Source organism: Panthera leo, chromosome B4, assembly GCF_018350215.1.
Source record: "Panthera leo isolate Ple1 chromosome B4, P.leo_Ple1_pat1.1, whole genome shotgun sequence".
NCBI classification, from domain to species: Eukaryota; Metazoa; Chordata; class Mammalia; order Carnivora; family Felidae; genus Panthera; species Panthera leo.
Window position 1 is genome coordinate 14,429,956 of NC_056685.1, and position 25,934 is coordinate 14,455,889.

At 38.7% G+C, this 25,934-nt stretch overlaps 1 long non-coding RNA gene across 1 annotated transcript in view; it reads left to right on the forward strand.

Annotated features, from left to right (window-relative positions):
• LOC122225499 overlaps positions 1-23,522 on the forward strand; it is a 40,806-nt gene extending 17,284 nt beyond the window's left edge. Inside the window, exon 2 of the long non-coding RNA XR_006205211.1 lies at positions 23,294-23,522. This is a non-coding gene — a long non-coding RNA (uncharacterized LOC122225499). The remainder of the gene's footprint in view (positions 1-23,293) is intronic.
• Positions 23,523-25,934: the final 2,412 nt, after the last annotated feature.

Consider the following 25,934-nt stretch of genomic DNA (forward strand, 5'->3'; position numbering starts at 1 on the left):
TTGATTTATTTTGAGGGTGTGGAAGGGGCAGAGAGTAAGAGAGAGAGAATCCCAAGCAGGCTCTGTGCTAACAACACAGGGCTCAATCCCACAAACCATGAGATCGTGGTCTGAACTGAAATCAAGAGTCAGATGCTTAACTGACTGAGCCACCCAAAACACTCCCTTTTGTTTACTTTTATAATTATTTAAATCAAAATGGAATTATATTACTCCCATTATTTATTCCATTGCCTCAAATGCCTCCAATTTTGTCCGTGGGTGCCTCTTCCTGATGGTTTTTACACAACCCAGTTGAGGAATTTCTGGGTTTGCTTAAGGAAAAACAGAGGGCTATTCATCAAAGGAGCTGCAGAACTTGGATAGCATAAAGCTTGGTACTGGCCGTATCTATTTCTACTAAAATAAATTCCTATCTCTTCCAGGGTTGAAAAGGTCTACTGTGGTCATCTTGCCAGTGAATGGCCAAGAAATGGTACCATATCAGGGACTCAGATTCAGTTTTTGTTTTTTTTTTGTTTTTTGCTGGCATGTGGTACATTTGGTAAGTGGGGTCTGTGTTTACTCCACAAAAGTCCTCAATTCCTGTCATTAAGGCCATGTGTCCATTGTGCCAGCAGTGGGACAGGCTGATGTCATCTGGTTGAATCATTTTGTTTACTTGATTGTTTAGTGGATGCTCTCTGATGGACAGTAACATGAGTGTCTTCATACTTCATGCTCATTTTCACATGCCCATTCTCATGCCTTTATGACAGACCTCAATGTATTTAATCTTCTAGTCTTTCTTCCTCTTACACGTCCCTGATCAGCTGACCAAGCCATTTTCATTTCTCAAGAATCTGCCTGTGTATACTTTAACCGTAAGCAATATCTCTTCCTACATAAAATGGCTAAGCATGCACAAGGTCAAATCTTTGGCCACAAAGGATATTTTCTTCTCTCCTATTTTTCAAGGCTGTACTTGAGTGGAATTATACTGCCATCCATTTTTGGCCTGCACACACACATTCCAAGAAGACCAATCCATGAGTCAAGCTTGAGCTTTTTCCTCCCCTGTCACCTAGACATAAGGAATTTTTTAGTGTGACTTAGACACAGGTACTAGTATAACTATGGTGATGAACTGGAGATCTGGGTTATCTGCTCATGGAGCTTATTTGTACTCTCTGGTCCTGCTCTGGTTTGATCCCAGATGTACTATTGCTACCTATGATGGATTATCGTTGGGACTAACACTAAAATGTGTTGCACCTAACAAAAATCTCAAGATGGGCAGTTGTGGCCAAATGATCTTGTTGCCTTATCAGTTGGATGTTCTGTCTTTACCAAGTCCCAGTAGCATATCTGAAGGTGGAATGGTCTTTCTCCAGAACTCTAAGACTCTGCATTGTGATTCTCACGTGGCAATTTTCCCCAATACTGATGCTTTTAATACCATAGAGTCTAATGGGTTGTCCAAACCAAAGAGCAAGGATATTTATACCACACTCTGGATCTGCTATAGAGCTCTTTCCTGATTGATAGCTTTTTGCTGCCCAATGGATGGGTTGGAGCATATACCAGTATGGAATATGCTGCTTTTAGTGTGCAAAGATTTCTATTAGGCATGTGCTTCCTTCTACTTGGTAAAAGCTACAAGGTGTAATAAATTGTCCTTTATTATGGATGGGATATTCTGGGGTGCCCCTGACAACTGAACCCCTAATCATTTATGTGGCAGGGCCCTGAGGATTTATCTCTCATCCCTGGAGTATATGTGTCTTACAGAGGTCTCCAGCCTGCCAGCCACTTGGTGTTTTGCATGACAACATTCAACATAGTGAATTGATGTGATGTTCAGAAGGATGTCCACATATTTTTCAGACAATATTTTAAAAGAAGGTGGGAGACTTAGAGGACTTGGGAAAATTTGTAGTACATACTGTAGTGTGTTTCACGGGAATGTGAACAGATTCTGATCCTCCATAGGAATAGGAAAAACTTAATCTTCTCTAGCAATGACGCCCACACCCAGCAACATAGCTGCAATTAAATCTAGTACTTGTTTGAGTCTGTGGTAGTCTTCTGTTATTCTATAAGGTCTATCTATTTTTTTTCAGGGGCCAGACTGGTGAATTAAATAATGGCATCCATCACTCCCTCATCCTGAATCTTTCGAAGTGGCACACATTTCTGCCCTACACCCATGACTGATATGACTTAAAAAAAATTTTGCTAGCTTAACTTGAATGGGGGCAGATTCAGAGAATTTCACTTGGTCTTTATCACTATGATAAATCTCACTCCATAGGCCAAGAATCTAATGTGGGGCTTGTGCTAATCTGTAAGTAATCTCAATTGCAATTTTACCTTCAGAATTCAAGGAAGTGACCATCAGTGAACCCATTGTGGGTCACATATTGTCCAGGACTTCTTTATTGTCTTGTTCCCATATGCCCCTGAAATAATAGGGGGCCATGATATTGATTTGGGCCTCTGGGTGTCACTGTCAACTTGGACTCCCTGTTTAACAGAGTTCTAGAAATGTTTGGATAGTTCCCTTTCCCCAGTGCACAGTTACATGAGTAAATACCTGTAGGTTCTGTTGGGGAAGCACTAAGGAAAATCATGACTTTGTACACTTGCTTTATTGTTACAAGATCCTTTTCCCTGGGAACCCAGTCTCTTCTTAAGGCAATGAATTCCATGTCTAACACCTGATTCAGCTCTGAAAGCTGGTGTAACAGTATCACTTAAAAAAATTGGGGCAACTGTCTTCAATATCAATCCTTTCTTTCTTTTCGATGGTACAAATTGAGTAGTAACCCTGTTAGCTGTCCATCTATTTTGCTCCTTAGGGAGCATGTTCTATTAAACCATCCCCATAACTCTCTCTGGATCAAGCCCACCTATATGTCCTTCCAACTTTGCTACCCATTATAATTCCATTCACCTGGTTTCCTACGATTATGTGCATTCACCTAGACTCTAAAGTGTATGGGTGTCTATCAACACCATAGTTATCAGGGACACTAGTTCTTTAAAGGACTCTCTTACTGTCAGTCTCAGACTACATAGGAGATGTACTACTGAAGCTTTTCTTGACACTGGTGATTTCTCACCAGTGTATTTCTGATGGCCTGGAAAGGGTGTCTCTTCAAGGATTTCCAATTGAACATTATAATTTGATAGGTTTTCTGGCCTTATGTGATATATTCACTCTAGCATGAACACTTCTGTGAGCTTCTGGATACTTTTTCTACCATCTTCTATGGCAATTCTGGCATTTCAATTTTCTTTTGTGTGGTCTATTGCTTTTTCCATGCTTCTGGGAGTAAGTTGTACCATCTTCTGGGGACCTTGTCAGGACAGTAAATCCTGCATCTTTGGAATATGCATTTATCCCCTTTCATCATACTCCCTTAGAATCCAATCCCATGAGAATCTTCTGGTTCTTTCTAGAATATAGAGGCTGATCTTGAAGGTCTTTCGAAGTATAGTCTTTTTCTTCTCTTATCAGGCCCAGCATGTTCCTGACTGAGTTGTACTGTGACATAATTCTAGTTACATAAACTAGATTTACTAGTGTAAATCACATAGTGATTTAATAGTTTAACCCCATCCACTTTCATTACCTTTGTAGTTATTCTTTCCACCATATTTCTCAAATGCGTGATTCACAACACCAGCTAGTGCATTCACTTCTACTGACATCATTCCAGTTCATCATCAGTGAAAGTTTTAACAATTGTTCCGGGGAATACCTACACTCTAGTTACTACCAGTGATGTGGTCTTCATTGCTGGCAGATGCAACACCTAACTCCAAAACCCCATCTAATACCCTGCCTTCACAGACTATTCCTGGTACCAATCATTGCAGGTTGGCTTCTTTGGGAAGCAGGCTCTGAGACAGAGCTTAGGGTTCCAGCTGTTAATTAGAACTGTATTTGGAATCATCACCTGTGGAAGGGAGGGCAAGGAAGCAGCACTGGGCTGCTAGAGGAAGACCTAGCTGTGTTGCAGACCCAACACCAATCTGGGCTGATCACTTGAGACCTCTGGAACCCAAATGGTCCTACAGAGTTGTCCTGAGCTGAGTTGAAATGTTAGCATTTTATATTCCTGCATTAAGCAGTCATTGGATGTGGACCATTCTGAGAAGGGTGTCTGACCTTAGTTGAGGGTGTCTCTGTAGCTGAGATGATGCCTGAGAGTGTAGGCAGCTGAAGACTATTTTCCACTGTGACTGGCATCAGCATCAGGGACATCTAGTCCTTCATTGAAGGGGATCTGAGTGACGCATCACAGTGCCCATAACAGTAGTCAGGAAAGATATTTTGTAATATAGGTATTCAAAAGAAATAAAGAATGAAGACTGAATCATGAAGAAAAGAAAATCTGAACAGATTAATTACTAGGAAAGAGATTACATCAGTAATAAAAATCTCCCAAGAGACAAAAGTCTAAGACCAGATAGATTCACTGGTGGATTGCACCAAACATTAAAAAAAGAATTAACACCAATCTTTCTCAAACTATTTCAAAAAATTGAAGAGGATGGAATACTTCCAAACTCATTTTATGAGGCCAGCCTTATCCTGATACCAAAACCAGACAAGGACACTATAAGAAAAAAAAATTACCTGCCAATATCCCTGATGAACATAGATGCAAAATTCCTCAACAAAATATTAGCAAACCAAATGTAACAATACATCGAAAGAATCACACACCATGATAAAGTGGGATTTATCCCTTCAATGTGGGGATAGTTCAACACCCACAAATCAATCAACATGATATGCCACATAAACAAAATGAAGGATAAAAATTGAGTGATCATCTTGATAGATGCAGAAAAAGCATTTGGCAAAATTCAACATTCATTTATGGCTAAAACTCTTAAAGTGAGTATAGAGGGAATGGACCTCAACATAATAAAAGCCATGTAAGACAAGACCACAGCGAATATACTCAGTGGTGAAAAGCTAAAACGGTTTCTTCCAAGATCAGGAACAGGACAAGAATGTCCATTCTTGCCACTTTTGTTCAACACAGTAGCAGAGGTCCTTACCAAAGCAAGAAAAATAAAAAGCCATCCTAATCAGAAAGGAAGAAGTAAAATTGACTCTGTTTGCAGATGACATGGTATTTTATAATAAAAATCTATGAACTATCACTCAGCCATAAAAACGAATGAAATCTTGCCATTCACACCAACATGGGTGTACCTGAGGGTATTATGCTAAGTGAAATAAGGCAGACAGAGAAAGACAAATGCCATAAGATTTCACTCATTTCCAAAACAAAGGAGCAAACAGAAAACAGAAACAGACTCAGAAATACAGAGAACAAACCGGTGATTACCAGGGGCAATGGAAATGGGGGTTGGAAAAAATAGATGAAGAGGATTAAGAGGTACAAACTTACAAGTCATAGGAATGAAAAAGTACAGCATAGAGAAGACTGTCAATAATATTGTAAAACTTTGTATGGTGACTGATGGTAACTACATATAGCACGGTGAGCACTGCAAAATATATAGAATTGCTCAATCACTGTGTTGTATACTGGAAACTACTCTAACATTATCAATTATACTTAAACCAAAAAAAAAAAAAAAAAAAGAAAAAGAAAAAGAAAAAAAAAAAGAAAATCCTAAAGACTCCTCCAAAAGCTGTTAGAACTAATGAATGGAGTAAAGAAAAAAAAGAAAGAAAGAAAGAATGCGTGAGTAGAGGATAAGGCTGGTGCCCCAATGGAAAATCACGAACCTTTGTCTAGTGGCTAGACCAGAGCTAGTTTTCAGACCCTGAACTCAATAATTGAGAAAGAAGCCTGGTTCTCCTGGGGAAGGACTCTGCAACTCCATGCGTGTAAAAAATCGTGATTCCTCTAGTCCTTTAACAAAGAGAACTATGACCATTTATTTTGATAAATGTAGATTGGGGAAGGGGAAATCCCCAGATCATTTGTAAACTGTTGGGTATAAGATCCAAGTTGACGCTGATATCCAGGGACCCAAAATAATGTCATCCCTGCCCCAGCCTCCCCATCTCCCCATTCAAGTGCAGGCATATGGGGCAAAGTAATAAACGAAATCGTGGCCTGGGTCTGTTTCCCTCAGTCTTCTAGATCCACCTATATCACATATAGTGTCATTATCAGTTTGGTGAACTTCAAATCTATCATCTTGCTCTTTGTTTTCTATTTGGCCTATTTTTTCCTGCGTTATTTTTGGAACAGATGAGTACTTTTTAGAATTCCATTTGTCTCCCTGCTTAGCTTTATCTTTTAGTGGCTGATCTAGGCTTACCATGTATCTTTAAGTTATCAGAGCCTGCCTTCACCTCTTCATATGGAATGTACCAATCTCACAACACTGCTTTCACTTCCTTTTTCCTGTCCTTGGTATTATTACCGCCATGCCTTTAACTTCTATGTGCAGTGGGAATGTTACAACTATTAACAAGCGTGGGGGGTGAATTCTCAGTTCCAACTCCCTTGGGCAGGCAGAAGGCCTATTTCCGGTCCCCTAAAAGTCTCTTAAAAAACACAGTCAAGGAGCTTCAGCTTTGGCTACCACTCTGATTCTTGCAGCCTACATTCTACCTCTGTTGCTCTTATGAAGAATTTTCCTTACTTTCTGGAAGGCTAGGCTATTAATATAAAGGGGTTTGCTTGGTTTTATGTATCATTTCTACTTGGTCTGAATGGGGAAAATATTTCAGGACATTCCGTATATCATATTTCTGAAAATGCATATATGATTAATACAATAAACCACATCAATTTTACAATTAAATACATACTTGTATGTATGGATACGATAAGCTTTGCTTCTTAAAAAGAGTTTTTATCTGGGCGCCTGGGTGGCTCAGTCAGTTAAGCGTCCGACTTCAGCTCAGGTCATGATCTCACAGTCTGTGAGTTCGAGCCCCACATCGGGCTCTGTGCTGACAGCTCAGAGCCTGGAGCCTGCTTCAGCTTCTGTGTCTCCCTCTCTCTCTGCCCCTCTCTTGCTCATGCTCTGTCTCTATCTGTCTCAAAAATAAATAAAAACATTAAAAAAAATTAAACTGCAACCCAAAAAGAGTTTTTATCTACTCTCTTTAACAGAACCTTTGAACATTTAGAAGAATCAATGGAATTTTAGGTCACAAATACATTTCTTAGTAAATGTATAAATCATACAGGACACATTTTTGTCCCAAATCAATAAAATTAAAAAATAATAAAAAATATACCTAGAAATATATAAAATACTTTTTAATATAACTTCTGGGTCATGTTGAAAATACTGGGTTCAGGAGATACTAGGAATAATTTTAGGTTTTCTTGGGGGGGGGCTCTAAATACTTTTTATTTTTAACATTTTTTATTTAAATTCCAGTCAGTTAACATATAGTTTAATATTAGTTTTAGATGTAGAATTTAGTGACTCATCACTTACATACAATACCCAGTGCTCATCACAGCAAGTGCCCTCCTTAATGCCTGTCACCCATTTAACCTATTCCTCCTACCCACCTCCCATCCAGTAACCCTCAGTTTGTTCTCTGTTGTCTCTCTTCTCTTCCCCATATGTTCATCTGTTTTGTTTCTTAAATTCTACATATGAGTGAAATCATATGGTATTTGTGTTTGACTGACTTACCTCACTTAGCATAATACTTTCTAGCTATATCCGGGTTATTGCCAATGGCAGATTTTATTCTTTTTTATGGCTGAGTAGTATTCTATATATATATATATATATATATATATATATATATATATATATATATATAAATTCCATATATATATGTCGTATGTTATATATCACATATATATATGTGTCATATATATCACATATATATATATATGTCATATATTATATATCACATCTTCTTTATTCATTCATTAGTCTATGGACATCATTTGGGCTCTTTCCATAATTTGGCTATTGTAGATAATGCTGCTATAAACATCGAGGTGCATGTATCCCTTCATATCAGTATTTTTGTACCTTTGGTTAAATATCTAGTAGTGCCATTGATGGATCATAGGGTAGTTCTAAATTTAACTTTTTGAAGAAACTTCCTACCGTTTTCCAGAGTGGCTGGACCAATTTGCATTCTCACCAACAGTGTAAGAGTATTCTTCTCTGCATTCTCATCAACACTTGTCATTTTCTGTGTTGTTAATTATAGCCATTCTGAAAGGGGCGAGGTAATATCTCATTGTAGTTTTGATATGTATTTCCCTGATGATGAGTGATGTTGAGCATCTTTTCATGTGTCTGTTGGCCTTGTGTATGTGTCCTTTGGGAGAATGTCTATTCATGTCTTCTGCCAATTTTTTAATTGGATTATTATTATTTTTGGAGGGTGTTCAGTTTCATAAGTTCTTTATAGAACTTGGGTACTAACCCTTTATGAGATATATCTTTGGAAATATCTTCTCCCATTATATAGGTTGCATTTTAGTTTTGTTGATTATTTCCTTCATTGTGCAGAAGGTTTTCATTTTGATGAAGTTCCAGTAGTTCATTTTTGCTTTTGTTTCCCCTGCCTCAGGAGACATATCTAGTAAGAATTTGCTATAGCCAAGGTTAAAGAGGTTACTCCCTTTGTTCTCCTCTAGGATTTTGATGGTTTCCTGTTTGACATTTGGGTTTTTTTAAAATCCATTTTGAATTTATTTTTGTGTGTGGTGTGAGAAAGTGGTCTAGTTTCATTCTTTTGCATGTCGCTGTCTAGTTTTCCCAGTACCATTTGTTGAAGAGACTATCTTTTTCCCAGTAGATATTCTTTCCTGCTTTGTCAATGATTAATTGGCAATACAGTTGTGGGTTCATTTCTGGGTTTCTATTCTGCTCCATTGATCTATGTGTCCATTTTTGTGCCAGTACCATACTGTCTTGATCACTACAGCTTTGTAATATAACTTGAAGTCCAGAATTGTGAGGTCTCCAGCATGCTTTGCTTTTTCCAGAAGCCTCTGGCTACTCAGAGTCTTTTGTGATTCCATGCAAATTTTAGGACTGTTTGTTCTAGCTCTATGAAAAATACCGGTGGTATTTTAATAGGGATTGCATTAAACACGTAGATTGCTTTGGGTGGTAGAGACATTTTAACAATATTTGTTCTTCCAGCCCATGGGCATGGAATGTTTTTCTATTTCTTTGTTTCTTCAATTTCTTTCATCAACAGTTTATAGTTTTCAGAGTATAGTTCTTTTACCTCTTTAGCTAGGCTTATTCCTAGCTATCCTATGGTTTTTGGTGTAATTGTAAATAGGATTGATTCCTTGATTTCTCTTCCTGCTGCTTCATTATTATTGCGTAGAAATGAATCAGATTTTTTAATGTTGATTTTGTATCCTGCAGCTTTACTGAATTTGTGTATCAGTTTTAGCTTTTTTTTTTTGGTGGAATCTTTTAGGTTGTCTATACAGGGTATCACATTATCTGCAAATAGTGAAAGTTTGACTTCTTCCTTGCTGATTTGGTTGCCTTTTATTTCTTTAAATAAATAAATATTTAATAAATAATTTAAATAAATTAATAATAAACAATAAATTAAATAAATAAATAAATTAAATAAATATTTATTTATTTAATAAAGTTAGATCTTCCAGTACTATGTTGAATAACAGTGGTGAGAGTGAACATCCCCATCTTGGTCCTGACTGTAGAGGAAAAGCTTTCAGTTTTTCCCCATTGAGGAAGATACTGGCCGTGGGTTTCTCATCTATGGCCTTTATTAAGTTGAGATATGTCTCCTCTATCCCTACTTAGTTGAGGTTTCTTATCATGAACAGCCATTGTACTTTATCAAGGGCTTTTTCTGCATCTGTTGAGAGGATCATACAGTTCTTTTATAAATGTGGTGTACCATGTTGATTGATTTGCGAATATTGAACCACCTTGGCAACCTAGGAATAAATCTCACTTGATTATGGTGAATGATTCTTTCAACGTACTGTTGGCTTTGATTTGCTAATATTTTGTTGATAATTTTTGCATCCGTGTTCAATAGGGATATTGGCCTGTAGTACTCTTTTTTAGTGGTGCCTGTCTGGTTTTGAAATCAGGGCAATGCTGGCCTCATAGAATGAGTTTGGAAGTTTTCCTTTCATTTCTAATTTTTGGAATAGTTTGAGAATAATAGGTAATAATTATTCTTTAAATGTTTGGTAGAATTTGCCTGTGAAGCCATCTGGCCCTGGACTTCTGCTTTTTGGGAGATTTTTAATTACTGATTCAAGGTCTTTGCTGGTTATCAGTCTGTTCAAGTTTTCTATTTCTTCCTGTTTCAGTTTTGGTAGTTTATGTTTCTAGGAACTTATCCATTTCTTCCAGAGTGCCCACATTGTTGGCATGCAATTTTCCTAATATTCTTTTATAATTGTATTATGTGGTGTTGCTTATGATTTCTCTTCTCTCATTAGTGATTTTATTTATTTGGGTCTTCTCTTTTTTCCTTTTGATAAGTCTGGCTAGAAGTTTATCAATTTTATTAATTTTTTCAGAAAACCAGCTCTGGTTTCATTGGTCTGTTCTACTGGTGTTTGTTTAAGTTTCTATATCATTTATTTCTGTTCTAATCTTTATTATGTCCATTCTTCTGCTGGCTTTAGCATTCTTTTGTTATTTTTCTAGTTCCTTTAGGTGTAAGTTTATGTTGTTAGAGATTTTTCTTCTTGAGATAGGCCTATAGAGCTATATACTTCCCTCTTAGGACCACTTTTGCTGTATCCCAAAGGTTTTGAGCCATTGTGTTTTCATTTTAATTTATTTCCGTCTGTTTTAAAATTTATTCTTTGATTTCTTGATTGGCCCATTCATGTAGTATGTTTAACATGTTTAACCTCCAGAGATATGAGGTCTTTTCAAATTTTTTCTTGTGGTTGACCTCAAGTTTTATAGCACTGTGGTCAGAAAAAGATGCATGGTATGATCTCATTCTTTTTGTACTTTTTGAGGTCTGATTTATGACATACTATGTGATCTGTTCTGTAGAATGTTCCATGTGCACTTGGAAAGAATGTCTATTCTGCTGTTTTAGGATGAAACATTCTGAATATATCTGTGAAGTCCATCTGGCCCAGTGTGTAATTCAGAGCCATTATTTCCTCATTGATTTTCTACTTAGATGATATGTCCATTGATGTAAGTGGAATATTAAAGCCCCTTACTATTATTGTATTATTATTAATTAGTTCTTTTATGTTTGTTATTAATTGTTTTGTATATTTGGGTGCTTCATATTGGGAGCATAAATATTTAAAACTGTTAGATTTCCTTGTCGAATAGTCTTCTTTTTATTCTATAGTGCCCTTCTTCATCTCGTTACAATCTTAGGTTTAAGATCTAGTCGGTCTGATACACGTATTGCTCCTCTGGCTTTTTTTTTTGACATCCATTCCATGATAAATGTTTCTCCATCCGCTCACTTTCAATCTGCAGGTGTCTTTAGGTCTCAAATTCGTCTCTTGTAGGCAGCATATAGATGGGTCTTGTTTATTTTAATCCATTCTGATACTCTATGTCTTTTGATTGGAGTGTTTAGATTATTTCTATTCAGAGTATTTATTGATAGATATGTATTTAATGCCATTTTATTACTTGTTTTGTTGTTTCTGGAGATTTTCTCTGTTTCTTTCTTGTGTTTGTCACTTCTGATCTTCCCTTCCCACTCAAAGATCCCTGTTTAATATTTCTTGCAGGGCTGGTTTAGTATTCACAAACTCCGTCAGTTTTGGTTTGTCTGGGCAACTCGTTATCTCTCCATCTAGTCTGAATAATAACCTTGCTGGGTAGAGTATTTTGGCCGCATATTTTTCCCATTTAGCATACTGTATATATCATGCCACTCCCTTCTGTCCTACCAAATTTCTGTGTAGGGAACATGGTGGAGAAGTAGGGGGATCCATACTTCCTGTGTGTCTCAAACAAAGAAGAGCTGAAGCCAAAGGACTCTGAACCCCAAGAGTCTGGGAGGAAAAGAGACTGAGTCTAAAAGGGAGACACCGGGACACCCTTGATGGGCTTTAGGTGGGTGATTGCGAACTGGGGGAAATAAAATGGGCCACGTGGGCACTGAGGGGAGGGATCCCCTTTTGCAGAGAGACAAAGGGAAGAGAAAGAGTAGCTGGGGAAGCGTGGGACTGTATCTAGACAAGAAATAAACTTCGGACTGGGACTAAGAGGGATCCCATCTCTAGCTGCGGGGCTTTCTTTGGACTGTGGCCAGCTGCCCATTCATGCACCTGGGGAGGAGGGGAGCCAGCCCTGGGTTCGGTGGGAAGTTAGGGGTGCAGTCTGCAGGAGAAAGCGGCCCCCTCCCTGGAATGTTGTGGGAAAAGACAAAGCCTGCCTGCGTTTGCCACCCCTGGGGCTCAGCAGCGAGGTTGGCGGAGCAGTCCACAGTAGGAGCAGGCGGTCCTCCCTGAAGTGTGGCGGCACAGACAGAGCCAGCCGGGACCACATATCCAGCCGCACAGAGAGGTGCTTCCCCAGGGCCAGAGTGCATAGAGCTGAACTTTGAATACTAGCCAAGAGCTGGGTCAGGGGAGTTGGTGGAGCGAGAAGGACCACCCCATCTACTCCCAGGGCACAGTGAGTACGACCCGAATGGAGTCCACCGGGTCCATGGAGAAGAGACGGGGGGACGGCCATTCCCCACCACCCACACCCCACCACCACCAGGGTGGGGCTTCACGGATCGATCCCGGGGCCCACAGTGGAGGTGGGACCAGCCTACACCATGCCTCGCCCCTGTGTGCCGGGTAACTACGTATCTGCTGGAGCCGGATAGATGCTGTGGAGCCAGATGGCTCCAACATGCAGATCAGTGCTGCTGCATTGCCTGGATTAATTCCAGGACAATTCTTGATATTTAGATATATTCTCCCTTCTTATCTCTTCCCTCCTCTAGCTGGGTTGCTCTGGTTGTTGGTTTGTTTAAGCAGACATGTTTAATCCATTCCCTTGATACATGTTCTACATCTTCTGCACTTTGCTTTCACTCTCTCTGGAATAATCAAGCTGTATAGTTTCTCTGTCTGGGTAACTTTATCTTCTCCCCCTCCGCCCTCCAACCTCCTCCTTTATTTTCCTTTCTCTCTCTCTGGATTAAGCCATTTAGTTTCTCTGCCCAGTCAATGTTTACTTTCTCGCTTTCCCCACCCCTGTCATTCCTCTCTTCCATCAGCATCACCTCCACCCTGTTCTTTACTTGTAGCTGGTGTTCCTGGTGTTTTTGCTTTTGGACTGCTGTGTGTGTGTGTGTGTGTGTGTGTGTGTGTGGTTTACTTTCTCGCTTTCCCCACCCCTGTCATTCCTCTCTTCCATCAGCATCACCTCCACCCTGTTCTTTACTTGTAGCTGGTGTTCCTGGTGTTTTTGCTTTTGGACTGCTGTGTGTGTGTGTGTGTGTGTGTGTGTGTGTGTGTGTGTTTGCCTGTTTGTTTTATTTGTCTATGTGTTTGCGTGTCTTTGTTTCCTTTTGTTTGTCTGTTTGTTTTCCTTTCCAGGGCTACTTCAAGGAACAAATCAAAGCACACCTCGTGGAGGGTCCAAAACACACTACAAGGAGAGAAATAAAATAACCGAAGTCACAACAAAGAGCAAGTAACACTCTCCAAAAAAACACCTCCTGAAGGACCAGGCCCTGGACAGTGCTCGCAGGTGCAGAGCACATTAACAAGCTTTTAAAACTCATAAGGGACAGAAAACTAGCCAAAATGATGAAATGGAATTCTCCTCAAAAGAAATTCCAGAAAGAAGTGACAGCTAAAGAATTGATCAAAACAGATATAAACAGTATAACTGAACAAGAATTTAGAATAATAGTCATAAGATTAATTGCTTGGCTTGAAAAAGGCATAGAAGACAGCAGAGACTCTATTACTACAGAGATCAAGGAACTAAAAAATAGTCATGGTGACTTAAAAATTGCTATAAATGAGATGCAAAATAAAATGGAGGTGGCCACAGTGAAGATTGAAGAGGCAGAGGAGAGAATAGGTGAATTAGAAGATAAAATTATGGAAAAAGAGGAAGCTGAGAAAAACAGAGCTAAAAAAATCTGGGATCAAGAGGGGAGAATTAGAGAACTAAGTATGTAATTAAATGGAACAATATCTGTATCATAGGAATTCCAGAAGAAGAGAGAGAGAAAGAGACTGAAGGTATACTTGAATAAATGATAGCTGACAACTTCCCCAATCTGGGGAAGGAAACAGACATTGAAATCCAAGAGGCACAGAGAACTCCCTTCAGACATAACTTGAATCGATCTTCTGCATGACATATCATAGTGAAACTGGAAAAATACAAGGATATAGAGAGGATTCTGAAAGTAGCTAGGGATAAATGGGCCTTAACATACAAAGGTATAAGCATAAGGGTAGTAGCAGACCTATCCACTGAAACTTGGCAGGCCAGAAAGGAATGGCAGGAAATCTTCAATGTGATGAACAGAAAAAATATGCAGCTGAGAATCCTTTATCCAGCAAGCCTGTCATACAGAATAGAAGGAGAGATAAAGGTTTTCCTAAACAAACAAAAACTGAAGGAATTCATCACCACTAAACCAGCTCTACAAGAGATCCTCAGGGAGACTCTGTGAGTGAAATTTTGCAAGGACCACAAAGTACCAGAGCACCACTACAGGCATGAAATCTACAGATAACACAATGACTCTAAACCCTTATCTTTCAATAATAACACTGAATGTAAATGGACTAAATGCTCCAATCAAAAGGCACAGGATATCAGAATGGATTAAAAAACAAGACCCATCTATTTTCTGTCCACAAGAGATGCATTTTAGACCTGAGGACACCTTCAGATTGAAAGTGAGGAGATGGAGAACTATATCATGCTACTGGAAGTCAAAAGAAATCTGGAGTAGCCATACTTATATCAGACAAACTAGGCTTTAAATTAAAGGCTGTAACAAGAGATGAAGAAGGGCATTATATAATAATTATAGGGTCTGTAATGCAGGAAAAGCTAACAATTATGTCTCTGCACTGAATTTGGAAGCACCCAAATATTTAAAACAATTAATCACAAACATAAGCAATCTTATTGATAAGAATGTGGTAATTTCAGGGGATTTTAATACTCCATTTACAACAATGGACAGATCATCTAGACATAGAGTCAGTAAAGAAATAATGGCCCTGAATGATATATTGGACAAGACGGACTTGACAGATATATTTAGAACTCTACATCTCAAAGCAGCAGAACATACTTTCTTCTCGAGTCCATATGGAACATTCTCCAAGATAGATCACATACTGGATCACAAAACAGCCCTCAACAATTATAAAAGAATTGAGATCATACCATGCACACTTTCAGACCACAATGCTATGAAACCTGAAATCAACCACAGGAAAAAGTCTAGAAAACCTCCCAAAGCATGGAGGTTAATTAAAGAACACCCTAATAAAGAAGGAATGGGTCAACCAGGCAATTAGAGAAGAAATTTAAAAATATATGGAAACAAATGAAAATGAAAACACAACAATCCAAATGCTTTGGGATGCAGTGAAGGCAGTCCTGAGAGGAAAATACATTGCAATCCCGGTCTATCTCAAGAAACAAGAAAAATCCCAAATACAAAATCTAACAGCACACCCAAAGGAACTAGAAGCAGAAGAGTGAAGACACCCAAAACTCAGCAGAAGAAGAGAAATAATAAAGATCAGAGCAGAAATAAACAATATAGAGTCCAAGAAAACAGTAGAACAGATCAATGAAACCAAGAATTGGTTTTTTGAAAACAAAAACAAAAACAAAATTGAGAAACCTCTAGCCAACTTTTTCAAAAAGAAAAGAGAGAGGACCCAAATAGATAAAACCATGAATTAAAATGGATTTATTACAACCAATCCCTCAGAAATATAAGCATTTATCAGGGAATACTATGAAAAATTATATGCCAACAAACTGGACAACCTGGAAGAAATGTGCAAATTCTTAAACACCCACACGTTACCAAAACTCAAACAGGAAGAAATAGAAAATTTGAACAGACCCATAAACTAGTGAAAAAATTGAATCAGTCATCAAAAATCTCCCAACAAGTAAGAGTCCTGGACCAGATGGCTTCCCTGTGGAATTCTACTAGACATTTAAAGCAGAGTTAATACCTATCTTTCTCAAGCTGTTCCATAAAATAGAAATGGAAGGAAAACTTCTGGACTCATTCTATGAAGCCAGCATTACTTTGATTCCCAAACCAGACAGAGACCCAGCAAAAAAAGAGAACTACAGGCCAATATCCATGATCAATATGGATGCAAAAATTCTCAACAAGATACTAGAAAATCGAATTCAACAGTATATAAAAAGAATTATTCACCATGATCAAGTGGGATTCATTCCTGGGCTGCAGGGCTGGTTCAATATTCACAAATTAATCAATGTGATACAATGAGCCCTGCTAGTTGTAAAAACTCGTGAAAATCAGCCTCTCCTGTTTCCCAGCCAATGGCTTTGGGGAAGTGTTATCCTTCTGTGTATCTCTGTGCACTCCATTCTCCCGTCTTTCTCTGTGACCAGGGCTCCCTTCCCTCCACAGCACCTGCAATCTGTTTCTCCCCCAAACCATGTCTCCAAACCTCCTTCCTTCCTCGGTGTGACCTACTCTCTCCCTCTAGTTGTGCAGTTTGTTCAGTCAGTCCTCAGGTCGATTTCTTGGGTATTCAGAATGACTTGATTGTTAGCTAACTGTGTTAAAGGGATGAGGCAAGTCTGGGGTCCTTCTACTCCACTGAAATTTTAGTTCCCCAAAAGGGGAATGATTTTGGATGGGTGAAAGTGCCACAGGCACTATATAAAATATGTAAATACATGATACATATAAAGCTGAACCATTTATTGCTCTTCATTCAAATAAGTAACAGTTCAACATCTTCCAAAAATTTGAAAAGCAATTTAAATCTTTATAGTGGCATAGTTGGCACACATTTCTTAAAGTTTCTTCTGTTCTCTCTCTGTCTCTGCCTCCCTTCCTCCCTCCCTCCCCTTCTTTCTCTTTCACACACACACACACACACACACACACACCACATTTCATAGTCAAAGCTTTACTATTCACTTTCATTACAATCTTCTTTTCTCTTTTCCTTCCATATTCCACATCTATTTTCTTCTCTTTTTAAAAATTTTTATTTATTTATTTATTTATAATTTACATCCAAATTAGTTAGCATATAGTGCAACAACGATTTCAGGAGTAGATTCCTTAGCGCCTCTTACTCATTTAGCTCATCCCCCCTCCCACACCCCCTTCTTTAACCCTCTTTTTATTCTCCATATTTATGAGTCTCTTCTGTTTTGTCCACCTCCCTGTTTTTACATTATTTCTGTTTCCCTTCCCTTATGTTCATCTGTTTTGTCTCTTAAAGTCCTCCTATGAGTGAAATCATATGATTTTTGTCTTTCTCTGACTAGTTTCACTTAGCATAATACCCTCCAGTTCCATCCACGTAGTCGCAAAAGGCAAGATTTCCTTCTTTTTGATTGCAGAGTAATACTCCATTGTATATATATACCACATCTTCTTTATCCATTCATCCATCGATGGACATTTGGGCTCTTTCCATACTTTGGCTATTGTTGATAGTGCTGCTATAAATATGGGGGTGCATGTGTCCCTTTGAAACAGCATACCTGTATCCCTTGGATAAATGCCTAGTAGTGCAATTGCTGGGCTGTAGGGTGGTTCTATTTTTAGTTTTTTGAGGAACCTCAATACTGTTTTCCAGAGTGGGCTGCACCAGCTTGCATTCCCATCAGCAGTGCAGAAGACATCCTCTTTCTCTGCATCCTTGCCAACATCTGTTGTTGCCTGAATTGTTAATATTAGCCATTCTGACAAGTGTGAGGTGGTATCTCTTTGTGGTTTTGATTTGTATTTCCTGGATAATGAGTGAGGTTGAGCATTTTTTCATGTGTCGGTTGGCCATCTGGATGTCTTCTTTGGAGAAGTATCTATTCATGTCTTTTGCCCATTTCTTCACTGGAATATTTGGGTTTTGGGTGTTGAGTTTGGTAAGTTCTTGATAGATTTTGGATACTAACCGTTTATCTGAGATGTCATTTGCAAATATCTTCTCCCATTGTGTAGGTTGCCTTTTAATTTTGCTGATTGTTTCCTTCACTGTGCAGAAGCTTTTTATTTTGATGAGGTCCCAATAATTCATTTTTGCTTTTGTTTCCCTTGCTTCCAGAGATGTGTTGAGTAAGAAGTTGCTGCAGCCAAGGTCAAGGAGGTTTTTGCCTGCTTTCTCCTCAAGGATTCTGATGGCTTCCTGTCTTACATTGAGGTCTTTCATCCATTTTGAGTTTATTTTTGTGTCTGGTGTAAGAAAGTGGTCCAGGTTCATTCTTCTGCATGTCACTGTCCTGTTTTCCCAGCACCACTTGCTGAAGAATTTTATTCTCTTTCAATGACCTTTTGTAGGTAAATCATTCAAGTTAGTATTTCTTTCTTCTTTTTAAAAAAATTGTGGGGTGGACACTTAACATGAGCTCTAGCCTCTTAACAAGTTTTTGAATGTACAATACACTATTGTTAACTATAGACACAGTGTTGTAAGGCCTTACTCAACTTGTATAACTGACACTTTATACACATTGAACAACAACTCCTCATTTTCCTCTTCTCTTTGTCCCTGGAAACCATTATTCTATACTCTATTTCTGAGTCTATTTTGAATATCTCATACAAGTGAAATCACACAGTATTTGTCCTTCTGTAACTGGATAATAAGCGGAAAGACATTTTATGTTTATGGATTGGAAGACTTAATGTTATTAAAATGTTCATACTATCCAAAGAGATCTACAGATTTGATGCAATCTCTATCAAAAGCCCAATGACCTTCTTTAAAGAAACAGAAAAAAATAATACTAAAGTTAATGTGGAATCACAAAAGACCCCAGATAGTCACAACACTCCTGATAAAGAAAAGTAAACCTGGAGGCATCAGGTTTCCTGATATCAAGATATATTACAAAGCTATAGTAACTAAAACAGTATGGTACTGAAATAAAAAGAGACATACACACCAATAGAACAGAATGCATATACTGCCAACTAATCTTCTACAAGGGTGTCAAGACTACACAAAGGGGAAATGACAGTCTCAACAAATAGTGTCAGGAAAACTAGATATCTACATGCAAAAGAATGACATGGGACCCTCAGCTTACACCACACACAAAAAACAAGTCAAAAGGAGTTAATGATTTAAATCTATAAATCTAAACCTATAAAACCCCTAGAAGGAAACTTAGGTGAAAAGCTTCATAACATTGGTTAAGGGAGTGATTTCTTGGATAGGATGCCAAAAGTAAAAGTAGGCAAGTAGGATTACTGTCTTTTTTTTTTTTTTTTTTTAATCATCCAAGGAATGGCATATTTCCTTCCAGTTTTCTTTCCATGGTGTTTTCTTTTCTTTTTTTTTGAAATCAAGTTTTTAATTTTAATTCTAGTGTAGTTAGCATACAGTGTTTCTATTATTATTATTTTAATGTTTATTTTATTTTGGGGGGAGAGAGTACAGAGCACGAGTGGGGAAGGGGCAGAGAGATGAGGGAGACCCAGAATCTGAAGCAGGTTCTAGACTCCGAGCTGCCAGCACAGAGCCCAATGAGGGGCTGGAACTCAAGAGCTGTGAGATCATGACCTGAGCGGAAGTCCGACACTTTACCGGCTGAACCAGCCAGGTGCCCCAAATGTTATATTAGTTTCAGATGTACAACACAGAGTGATTCAACAATTCTCCACATTACTCCGGGCTCATCATAAGTGTACTCTCATCTTCGCCTATTTCCCCCATCGCCGCACCCCAACGCTTCCCTTCTGGTAACCATCTCACTTGTATGTAGAATTTAAGAAACAAAAACAAATGGGCAAAGGAAAAAGCACGAGACAGAGACAGAGAGACAAACCAAGACGAAGACTCTTAACTATAGACTTAACAGATGGTAGGACTACAGTCTTGACTTTTTAAAGTATCTATCTCTTACAAATGTGTTCTACACTGTAAACAGCAAGGAACTCTGACAACAGACACAGCATCCTTCTCAGCCAGCATAGAACTATGGCTGCTTCAGTTTTTCCCTGCTACATATGATTCACCAATAGGTATGAGGAAAGGATTGAAACATAAAAGATAAAATCGTAATACTGTTTACCGTCAGAAGGAGAGATGATGGCTAATTTTAAAACATATCTTATTTTTATCTGTTTTTCTAACTTTTAAAAAATGATAAAAATGCAATAGTTGGAAAACGAATTAAAATTTACAATATGGAAAATAAACATATAGATGCTTCTCTCGTGCCCTTGATTTTTATTAATATTTTTATCTCTACCTTATCCCATGCAGATCAAAGCCTCCAAATCAAATACTTTATTTTCTATAATATCCTGGCAAACCATTTTACTTACAATAGTGGTTTAATAAATATCTATTTTAAAAATGAACCAGTAAATACAAAATACATAAAATAAAAGTTAATTTTGTAGTTTACATGGCAACCAAAATGGAAATACTTGTAAAAACCATGTAACAAAGGCTCACATTGTTTTAAATCACAAAGAGTCTTCATGTAACCATTATTTGAAATTGATTTCTACCAACAAAAAACTCCATCATTTTGCAAAATAGTGACAAAAACTAATATCCTCTACTCGGCTGGAGCTGGATAAGAGTTTAACAAAAAGTTACTGTTAGAAATGATGCAATGTACTGGGCTCAAAGCTATCCACTTGATACGGAGTTTTGTTGTATGTTGTTAAAGTTTGATTTTCTTATGTTGTTTTAGATTTTACTTTCAGCATACTTATTAATGCTGTGAGAGCCCTGAAGGACTTCAGAGTTGAGTGTTTCCCACTCTGGCATTCACAGGTCCTTGTCTCAGACACTTGTCCCTTCCCGACTTTTCTTTCTTTTGACTTGATACAGTAATTGTTCCTCTCCACCTCCCTTGATAAAATCTAGTCACCCAAACAATAGCTGTTAGCCTTCAAGAACAATCCCTCTATTCCTGGCACCTGATGCACTGGCTGACTTTGGTGATGCTCTCTTGCCTTACAGAACATCCGATCCTCCTCTCCAAAAGAGGACTCCCCTGGCTCCCTGCCACATAAAGACTTAGGGTAACAGTGCGCTGGTAAAGTTTCTTCCAAAATATTAACAATTGTTAATACTAGGAGAATTAGGTTAAAGGGGACATTGTTAAAATGTTTGCTGATGCAGTAAGGATTTTACTTGATTTCAGGGAGTGGGCAATGGAAGAGTAGCATTTGGTTCAGAGTGGGAATTATATCGCTATTTTCAGTATGTCTGTATCTCATGAAAAACATACGGTACTTAACACCAAGAAAATCACTCATAAGCCATCTTCTATAGCTCTTGGTAGCATAAGTGGAAGCTGTCACTCAGGAGATCTTGAGCCAAAAGTTAGGTGTTCTAGTTTGCACCAGAAGTTCGTGAATTTGGAGCCTGTTAGTAGATGAAGTGAACTGATTTGATTCTTGAAGACTATTATTTGATACTTATCCAAACTCCCAGAAATATTTTTTAACTCTCCAAATTCTTTAATATATCTAATATCTTGGCTGATATTGGGACAAAGATTTAAATGCCCTTATATGTATTTGTAAAAATGACCCACTTATTGTAATTTTTTAAGGCAAGGAAAGGTTAATTCTTTAACCTATAAAGCTGCACAGGGGCCCATCTCACAGAAATTTGGCTGATCTGTGTTGTGGATATCAGATAACTCTGGAATCTGGACAACACATCCTTTAGACAATCCATTTTCTAATACTATGTCAGAAAATAATGTTTCATTCCTCAGTACTATTCCATGGGCTTTACGTATTTTGGCAATTTTGCTAACCCAGGGAAAGGCAAAATAGTAGATTCTTCCATAAACTTGACAGACCACAGGAATGGGTGTGGTAAGGCATCGTGAAACTCCTTCATAGCTCTACTAAATCACCATATGATGCACTTGGAATTTTCAGAGTCACTGAAGTTATAGACAATTCCATGTATTTAAGGAATACATTTTAATTTGACAAATATTTCCTTAACACTTGTGCTGAGGGCTGCAGAAGAGGCAAAAAGAGGGTCCTGGTTTCAGGAGATTTCATTCTAAAGGTATATTGGGGCAGGGCAGTGATTGTGTGACAGTGGCGATAAAGGGACAGTTACATAAATAATTTGAATACGAGGAAGAGTGGGCTAAGGCAAAAATAAAGTGGATTCTTCAGAGAAAGAAGACATAACATCTGGTTGGAGAGATCATTTTACTTCATAGCCAAGATAGGGAAACAACTCAAGGGTCAACAGGGGAATGGGTCAAGAACACGTAGCAGATTCTTGTGACAGAATATCCAGCCATGAGAACGGAGGAGATCGCGCCATTTGGGATGACACGGAGGGAGCCTGAAGGTGAAATAAGTCAGAGAAAGACAAATACTGTATGATCTCACTTATAAATAGAATCTAAAAAAGCCAAACTCATAGAGGAGTAGAATGGTAATTGCGAGGCGCTGGGGGAATGGGGGACAGGACGAGATGTTGGTCCAAGAGGACAGATTTCCAATGATAAGTTCTGGGCCTCTAACGTACAGCATGGTGACTACAGTCAAAAATACTGAATTATATACTTGCAAGTTGCTAAGAGTAGATCTTAAATGTTCTCACCACCAAAAAACTGTGACAGGATGCACGTACCAGCAACACTAGACTTGTAATTCCTCTGCAATGTGTAAGTGTATCGAACACATTGCACACCTACACTTTCCTTGTGTTGTATGTCAATTAAATCCCAATAAAACTGAATAAAAAATGAAGCAACAGAACTCCACCTCCTACAGCTGGTTGGCACTTGAAAGTTAGACAAGACTCCCAATACTCCCTGGTTAAAATACAATCTGTTGAGGTAGCTTGTTCACTATTTATTGTGTATCCTATGCCTAGTATAATGCTAGCACATAGTAGGTGCTCAGAAAAAAATTTTTTTTGGTTGAATAAAGTAAAATGGTTTTTGAGAATTTCGGTGTTTCAGAAGGTAATTTTTAGAAGCCCCCCCCCATCTCCCATTACCTTATAGCAATATGAATTTCTGAAATAATATTTATAGGAAAGATGACATCTTCTTTTGAGTTTCTACGAATATTGTGACTTTTGATCTTTCTTATTTAAAACTGTTGACCTGTCTTCTTGTATGTCAGGAATCTTGAATGTTCATGCTCCTCTCTTTCTCTACTTCACAGATTTTGGCAGAAAACTCCATTCTCAGGGGAGGCTAGTTGAGTTGAAACTTCAAATAGAATCTGAGTCACACACGTCTGGTAACATGAGAGAGACGAGGACGGGTGTACAAGTACAGAAGATGATGGCAAGACAGCTACTTAATTTCCCCCCCTCCCTATCTTCATCAGGAAATAGTCTTTCCTCCCCCACTTTTATTATTATTTTTTTTTAAACAATGTATTTCACCGACAGGAGACTTAATGATGAGTCACTTCTAGGAAGCAGACATTTGATTTTCTAAATACATAGCAGGGATCCAACAGTGACATTTAAGAATTATTCCGTTCCTGTAACTTGGTAACTTTTTAAAATAAAAGGACAATGTATGGGAAGGGGGTGCACCTACATGATAATTCATGTCACCCATCCACTTACTACAAAATCTCAAATGCTTCTCCACATAAATCAGTTCTGAGACCTAAGGAATCTAACTCATTAAAATTTACTTGAGATTCCTGTAACCTTTTCTCAGGAAGCAACAGCAGGTATAAAATGTGCAGGGTTTTTTTTTTTTTTAATATGTGCAAAGCTTTAACTCCAGTGTGTAAAAGAAAACCTTTTTGTAGGTAGCTGAAAAGCCTGGAAGAGGGTGGGTGGGAAAGTCGTGGAATTTTGGAAGTATGACGTAGATTTTGGTAAATTAGAAATTTGTCACAGGACAGTGATTGAGGAGATGCCAGGCTGAGTCAGAGGTTCTCAGTGCCTAGGTGACCAAGTGGTTATAAATTAGGTTCCTTTGAAAACTGCACGGACATCGTCGGCCACTAGGTCATCGGAACTCATTTCTCCCAAACGCAGTTAACAATACTAGTGAGTCAGTCTGCATATGGTGTAGCCGGTATTGTGCTAGCAGCTCGGTGTCTGGTGTTTGGAGCAAATGTCACATCATCCCCCTGCTTAGTAACCGCCAATGACTCTATCTCATCTACAGAATAGAGTCATCCTCTAAAATTCTTTGGTGTGATAGGCAAGGCCCTCCGTGATCTGCTCTGGTGATTCAGTATTCCTCATCCTAAGCTACTACCCACATACAATCCTACGTTAAGACTCAGATCCTCCCCTCCCTCCTTTATGCCACCACTGTACCTTTCAGGGGCTCCATTGCTGCATTCATCACAGCAAAGATGGATCCATAAGTCACTCTCCTTGAGGACCACGGGTTATTAAACTTTGTACGAATAGCACCTGGTATAGCGTTGGAGGGCCATATATGTTTGTTGAATTCGTAAATATGCCCTTAATCTTTTTTTTTCAAAAAATTTTAATGGTTCTTTGTTTTTTTGAGAGAGTGCGTGCAAGCAGGGGAGGGGCAGAGAGAGGGGGACGCAGAATCTGAAGCAGGATCCAGGCTCTGAGGCTGTCAGCATAGACCCTGATGCGGGGCTTGAACTCAGGAACCGTGAGATCACGACCTGAGCTAAAGGCAGATGCTTAACCAAGTGAGCCACCCAGGTGCCCCCTTTTTAAAAATAAATCATAATTACTACTACTAAGGTGACATATGCAGTAGGCAGACTATGACAATGAGCCCGATGACCCTTGCCTTTGTAGCCTCTCCTCCCCTTTGGGGGTGGTGAAATAAGAGACAACTCCCACGATTATGTTATATGGCAAAAGGGAGGAGATCTTGGTGGGCATAATATAATCTCACAAGCCCTTTCAAAGCAGAGTTGTAACAAGCGGTGGAAGAAAAGGAGGCCAGAGATCCAAAGTTTGAGGGACATGTGATACAGCGTTCCTGGATTTGGAAATGGAGGGGACCATGTACCATGGATTGCAGGTGACTCCCAGGATCTAGGAGCAGCTCCCAGCTGACAGCCAGCAAGGAAATGGGGACCTCAGTCCACCAACTGCAAAAGGACTAACTTCAGTCAATAATACTCGTGAATTTGGAAGTGGATTTTGCTACATCCTTCGGGTAACAGAGCAGCCTGCTGATACCTTCATTTAAGCCCATGGGACCCTCAGCAGAGAACCCAGTCATGTTATCCCACACTTTGGACCTGCCCAACTGTGAGGTAACACATGGGTATTGCTGAAACCCACTAAGTCTGTAGTCATTTGCTTTGCAGCGATAGAAAACTAGTACCACCACTGTGCAACCTCATCAGATAAACTGGATGCCTACGTCGTGCTCTGTTTTGGTCCATTTCTTTAAATGGGTATGCCCGCATCAAATAGATGCTTGTTAAGTAGGCAAAAATACTTAGCCCAAGGTGGTTTGCTCATTTCAAATCAAGTAACAAACTGTTATGGAATATATTCCACATTTCAGGGACTCTGCAGGGCTCTGGCTGAAATTCAGCCCTGAATATAATATATACGGTCAGAATGGATTGATATTCTGGCTCATGATAGCACAGGCCTAACTGCAGACAAAAATGTTACATCAAAGATGTCAACATAATAGCCTTCAAGTCTGAATATTCAGGGGGCTTCTGCTGGGGCAAGTGCATTTATTTCCTAATCACCAGTTCTCTTTGGTTCTGTGTCCAATATGCCTGGCATTTTTATATTTTTTGACATTTTAAGTAAAACAATTTTGGGTAATATCCCGATTCTCTTGTTTTTAAGAAATAGATCCTGATTTTTAGTAATGCT